This window comes from Triticum aestivum, chromosome 3D (assembly GCF_018294505.1).
Source record: "Triticum aestivum cultivar Chinese Spring chromosome 3D, IWGSC CS RefSeq v2.1, whole genome shotgun sequence".
Taxonomy (NCBI): domain Eukaryota; kingdom Viridiplantae; phylum Streptophyta; class Magnoliopsida; order Poales; family Poaceae; genus Triticum; species Triticum aestivum.
In genome coordinates, this window is record NC_057802.1 from 367,920,430 (window position 1) to 367,927,580 (window position 7,151).

The following is a 7,151-nucleotide window of genomic DNA, read 5'->3' on the forward strand; positions in this document are numbered from 1 at the left end:
GAGGCGGCGGCGGCACAAGCGGCGGCGGCGGCGGCGATGCGGCGAGCGGCGGCTTGAGGAAGAGAGAGGGGCGGCGCTATATAAAGGGGGGGCGAGGCCGGCTTGGGCAAGGGGCCACGACGGCGGGCGGAGTCCGACCTGGACTCCTAGTCGGAGTCGGGCGTGGGCACGACGGCGACGTGGGGAAGGCGGTGGCGGTGGTTGGGCCGGCCCAGTCGGCGCGCGGAAAGTTTTTCTTTTTTAAAAATAATTTCGCCGCAAGGGAAAAAATCCAAAATAAAAGTAAATAAAAATCCTAAAATTCCAAAAATAATTTTTCACAATCCTCTCCTAATATTTAGGACAACGTGAACATTTTTCTGGGCTAAAATGCAATTTAAAAAAATGCAATTTTCCCCTAATTTAACCAAATAAAATCTCAATAAAAAATTCGAATAAAATATATATTTTTATTCAAAATTAAATTTCCATTATTTCCTCTGTTTTGAAGAAGTCATATTATCTTCTCTCATTATTTTATTTATTTTTAAATAATTGGAAAAATAATTTCAAATAAAAATCACCTTGATCCAATTTACCAATTTTGAAAATTCAAAAATGGAATTTTATGAGAACCTCTAACTCTCCCAAATGGTCCTTGAGTTGCTTAAGGTCTTTCGGATAAAAAATGTCCAAATAAACCAAATTCAAAATGCTCAAAATATGGATGCATATGATGACCTAATGATTAACATCCAAATTGAAAATTGGGATGTTACAACGTATCAACTCCCCCAAGCTTAGACCTCGCTTGTCCTTGAGGAAAAACCGAAATTGAAAAACATGTCCACATGCTTTGAGAGAGAGGTGTCGATAAAAACAAAATATGGACATAGAAGCATCATGTTGGTTATTATAACATCAAGAAAATTAGACATAGGACTTCTATCATAGAACATTTTGATGACGGGAAAATGGCGGGCGTGAGACATGCGTCCACGTCATTGATACAAAGTGAAATTTAAATGCATAAAATGAAAATATAATCAAACATTGCAGGTACTTTATTTCCAGAACTCTTACATTTACATAAAAGATCTGTTAATTACATCTCCGAAGAGAAAACCCCTGTTTATACTCATGAGGGTATGGAGTACTATTTTTTTCTAACACAGTTTAGACTCGTAAATTTATTGGAGTGTATTTTTTTGGTGCCCCAGTTTAGACTCATGAGGGTATGGAGTGATATTTTTTCTATCACAGTTTAGACTCGTAAGTTTACTTGAGTGTATTTTTTTGGGTGCCCCAGTTTAGACTCGTGAGGGTATGGAGTGATATATTTTTCTATCATAGTTTAGACTCGTAAGTTTATTGGAGTGTATTTTTTTTGGGTGCCCAGTTTAGACTCGTGAGGGTATGGAGTGATTTTTTTTGTGTGTCACAATTTTCTTTAAATTAAATGCACATAATGTTGCAACATTTGTATTGTGAGCATTAATGCAAAATATAAGTCATTTCTATTCAGATTCACTTGTCTTCTATGATGACAAAATTATGATGATACAAGAACATTTGCTTCCCTGCATCATCATATTTAAAATTCACCTAGTGGAATAGGCATAACCATAATATAAAGAAAACATGGTCGTGTACATATTTTCTTTGATAAAGACTCAACGACCTTTTCCTTACATATTTCACCTAGGAACGAACCTTTTAATGAGTTCTAAGATAACCGGTTATGTTGGAATGTCGCCTGTAAACCTCGAAGCTCGCATAGGCATCCAAGCATGCAAACTTGATCTGGTCATGGTCCAGGTTGGACTTCTCCCATTGACTGGTAGTGATGCTTTTGTCCTTGTTAAGACTTATTTTTGCAACCTTCTTTGCTAGCTTCTCCAATGAAACCAAGTCACCTTCTTTTTTATTAAGAACCTCGATACCCAATCCCTGCACATCGACAGGTGTTCTGATACCCAGGTTATAGAACTCAAGTTTTTTATGTCATTGCCAATAGCGACGCCCGCAAATTCAATTGTACTATTGTCAAGCAAGCTACAGAGAAGTGGAGGGATAACACTCCTAGCATGAGCCTGGTATAGCTGGTAAATTAGGCAATGCTTACCCACACAAAGCTGCAAGATGGCGACGTGTTGTGGCTTTTGATTAGAGAGAACAACCTGTTGCTCAAGTGGAAGCTTCTTACGCTCTTTGCTATTGACATATCTACTATATTCGCAGTCAAGGCCGACAACACACCAATTGGCATGATCAAGATACTTTTTCCAAATGAACTTGATGAAGGCAACAACTGTTGAAGGGTTGCTAGTCACCATGGTATGAATTCTAATATTGCCCTTGCTGATATGAAAAAGGTGCTCTGGATGATTGTTGTCCACACTCTTGGGGTATTGGACACGGACTTTGCCGACCTTAATATTTTGATGGCTGACATGGCGAACATTTCTTCGCTGAGGTTGACGGCACACCGACTCAAACGAAGTCTGAGAGGAAACATGTGCTAGGTGGTTGAACAGGACCCCGTGGAGAGGGCTGGTTGAATAGTAGCCGGTGGAGGAGCGCGCGGTGGAGGCTGGATGAACAGGAGCCCGTGGATGAACAGTCGCAGGTGGAGGCTGGAGGAGGTCGACGGTGCATGAATAGTAGCCCGTGGAGGCTGGAGGAGGTCGATGGTGGAGATGAACAGTATCTCGTGGAGTCCCGTTTTGTGGTACGCCATACCCCTCCCGATGAACAGGACCGCCATTTCGACCGTAGCACTCCAACACAAGTCCGTTTCCTCCGTTTTGCGGTACGCCACACCCCTCCCGATCAATAGGACCCCGTTTCGACCGTAGGAGGTTCAAGAGAAGTCTGTTTCCTCTGTTGTGCGGTACGCCAGACCCCTCCCGATGAACAGGATCCCGTTTCGACTGTGGCCGATCGAACACAAGGCCGTTTCCTCCGTTCTGTGGTACGCCAGGCCTCGTTCCATCGTTTGTTCCGTCCAAGCCGGTTGGCTCCTGATGAACAACACACGTTCTGTTGCCTCCCGATGAACACGACGCATTCTCTTGCCTCCCCATGAACACAATGACGATGCAATTTCTTCTTTCTGACCCAGTCATGTACAGGAGCCTTGGTCGTACGTATGCGCGAGTAGGCATTCGAGACCCCGCCTGTATGTACGTACGTGGCCGTATTTACTTTCTTGCACCCTGGCCGCTGTACGTACGTGTACATGCTACGTTCGCGCCTCTACTACGACACATGCGCGCCTCTCCTATGACACGTGCCCTTCCTTACAAGGCGATGGTTCATCGCTGCAGCCTGCAGACAAACCGATCATATGTACGTACACGTTCGCGACCAGAATGACAACGCTACGTATGCTTCGACCAGGTGGGTCCGACTATCATGCACTTCCTTGCGTGTGAAGATGTACCTGGTGGGTCCCAACTATCAGGGGGAAACGTTTTTTTCACGAAATACGGTGGCCCGTCCAGTGGGTCCCTGCTGTCAGGTGGAGGAATTATTATTTTCTGCGTAATAAGGAGGCACTTCCTTGCTGCGGCCGTGGACCCAACTATCAGCCTCTCCAGGTACAGTACTCTTCCGATGGAAGTCGTTTCTTGACCACGTTGACCACGCCACACCGAGAGCACCAGGGCGGTGGACGACGGAGAGGCCTAGGAAGGGGACGACGCGGAGCCGGGGAAGACGCGGTAGTGGTTGCCCACGCGGAGAGGAGTACGAGGGTTCACTGGTTCGGCTGCGGTGTGAGGCTGCCGTCGCCGCAGAATAACAGGGGGTGTGGGTGAGTAGAGGGATGGCCTGGCCAGAGGTGGGAGTAGTAGGGGGCGGTGAGGCCTCCGCGGCATCACAGCCGGCCATGGTAGGCAGGAGCACGCGGCACGACCGACGCTGGTTTGGGCGGCTGGAGCAAGAAGACCAAAGGTTGAAGAAGCACTACGGCCGTTGGATGGACATCATACGGTCACTAGAGTCGTTCATATTGACTAAGTTGACAAAGCCCTCCGTCGCCGTCAACTTAGTAGGCCCATAAGTCAGCCTCCCACTATGGTGGGTCCCAACTAGCAGGGGGTATTCATTTTTTGTGCGTAATAAGGAGGCACTTCCTTGCATGCGAAGATATAGCTGGTGGGTCCGACCTGTCAGCTGGGGGAACATTTTTTCGCGAAATACAGAGGCCCTTCCGATGGGTCCTAGCTGTCAAGTGGAGGAACCATTATTTTATGTGTAATAAGGAGGCATTTCCTTGCGTGCGGCTGTGGACCCAGCTGTCAGCCTCTCCACGCATAGTCTACTTCCGATGGATGTCGTTCGTCGACCACGTTGAACACTCCGCGCCGATCGCATCCAAGGTGGTGGACGACGGCGAGGCCTCGGACAGCAACGAGCCGGAGATGGGAAGACGCGGGAGTAGAGTCGCAGACGGAGAGGTGTACGAGGGTTAACTGGTTCTGGTGCGGTGTGGTTCGGCAATCGGTGGAGAAGAACAGGAGGTGTGGAGGGGTGGAGGGATGGCCTAGCCAACGGTGGGGTAGCGCTTCACAGCGAAGCATGCTAAGCAGAGCTGCTAGCAGCAGGAGGCGGAGCAGGTGGTCCCGGCGGCGCTGGAGGAAGAAGACGAGAGATTGAAGACGGATGCCGATCGTTGGATGTAAATCCAATGGCTAACGATGTCAGAATCGTTCATATTGACTAAGTTGACAACGACTTGCGTTGGCTTCGACCTATTGGCCCACATTTCAGCCTCAAAAAATGTGGCACGTATTCGACCCATTTTTTAGAATCTACAGTCAATCTGATCTGTTTTTTTAGAATTACGTCCATTTGCTGGGCTGGGTGAACAAACAATGTTGCGTCCATGCGGCCACTTTATTTTTTTCCTAAAAAAATTACAAGCCATTTGCACTTTCTTGAAATACACAATTTTGCTGGGCTGATTCTAATTATAATGTTGGGTTGGGCGCAGCAATGTTACCAAAAAATAAACAGGGGCTGAGCATTTTCTTATAAATATATTTAAATAATAAGTGATTTATTATTACATTGGTCCTTGAATCTTACCAAGCTTTTGTACACAATCACCAGGATTTTCGTTGCCAAAAAAATCCAGGATTTTATTGTTAAGAAATTATTTTTATAAGTTAATAAGATGTGGGATATTGTTTTCTTACATATGTAAGTATCTGTTAAATATATGATGACAATAACAATAATATATAATAAGATATAAATAATTTAAATATATATAATATAGTTATAAGGGAAACATAAGTTGGACCAGGCGTTCCTATTCTTATATAGAAAAATAGAACTGACCTCTGCGTTTTTTTCAAAAAAATACATAAATTGGGCTGTCGATGTTTCAGGAAAAAAAACCTTGGATGGGAGGTCCATAGGCCGGTCGATACATGACGGCCCTCAAAAAAATACAAACCGGCATGTCGTGGGCTGCGCACGTTAAAAAAAGAAAGCCTAGACGGGGCAGCCCTTAACCTAGCTGATGCTTGCTGCCCGAGTGATAATAAATGATACCTGCCAGCTCCCCGTCTTTGTTGTGAATTTATCTCCTCTAGTAACTACGTTGAAGCACCTAAAAAAATGTAACTATGTTGACAAACCCATGGGCCCCAACGTCAGTATAGCATTAGGAGTAAGTATTTTTTTCGATGAGGCACTTGCTTGCATACGGCCATAGACCTGGTGGGTCCCGACTATCCGCCTCTCCACGTACAGTCCTCTCCAGATTCCTCTCGTTTGTTTAGCATGTTCACAACGGCAGACAGCGGCGCGCGGCGAGCGCACAAAGGCGCAGGAGGAGATCGGACCACCTGAGGCAATGCCTTATTTGTAACGAAAGTACTGAACTAGCCCAGTGGCCAAGTGACACTACCCGACAGCTGTTCCGCCCGGGTTCGATTCCACCTGATGCAGGGAAAATATCTCCAATTTTTTTGCCTCTGCCATTTTTGACATGTGGGTCCCCATTGTCATCTACGCACACCACGTCCAACACTTGCCAAAACTTCGTCCCTCGTTTTCTCTGTTTTTCGCACACTCGACATTGTGTGAGTATTTTGAAAATAGCATATCTTTTTGACTGTGCATTATATGAAGATGTGCTATGCATGAATGTTGATCAACATGATGTTAACTGGCTGGTAGTTCCATTTTTGACCATGAATAAAACTTCCAATATGATGTTAACCCTGTTTGAAAAGTCCATGTTAATATAAATGCTCTGCCTCTGAAAGTTGCAGTTTATTATCTGAAACTGAACTTGCAGTTTCTTATCTGAAACTGAAACATGCAGTTTCTTCTCTAAGAATCACATTGTCTGCACTTTTATACTCCTATGAAACTACATTTTTAAGTGCTAAAAAATAGATCTCTAGAATTCATAAAACACTTCATATGCTCAATACTGCAAATCAGAAATTCAAAAGAAATTCATTTCTGAAAGTGCTCTCAAAATACACAACACAAAACACAATTCACAACCTGCAAATACTGACAACCTGTAACGCCCACGATGCGGCTATATCTCCCACGTGGAGAGGCACGACTTAGAGGCATAACCGCATAGTGGTTTTGTCGCAAGAAGGGTCATCTTCACACAATCCCATGTAATGAACAAGAATGGGATAAAGAGTTGGCTTACAATCGCCACTTCACACAATACATAAATATCATCATACATCATCCAAAATACAATCATATAGACCGGCTACGGCCAAAATCCAGATGAAAATAAGACAACCCCAAATGCTAGATCCCCGATCGTCCCAACTGGGCTCCACTACTGATCATCAGGAAAAGACACATAGTAACGACCATGTTCCTCGTCGAACTCCCACTTGAGATCGACGCCATCATCTGCACTGGCATCGTCGGCACCTGCAACTGTTTTGGTAGAATCTGTGAGTCACGGGGACTCAGCAATCTCACACCCGCGAGATCAAGACTATTTAAGCTTATAGAAAAGGGAGGTGCAATGAGGTGGAGCTGCAGCGGCAAAAGCATATATGGTGGCTAACTAGCGCAAATGAGAGTGAGAAGAGAAGCAATGGAGCGGACGTCATCTAGCAATGACCCAGAAGAGATCCTAAACACCTACTTACGTCATACATAACACAGACCGT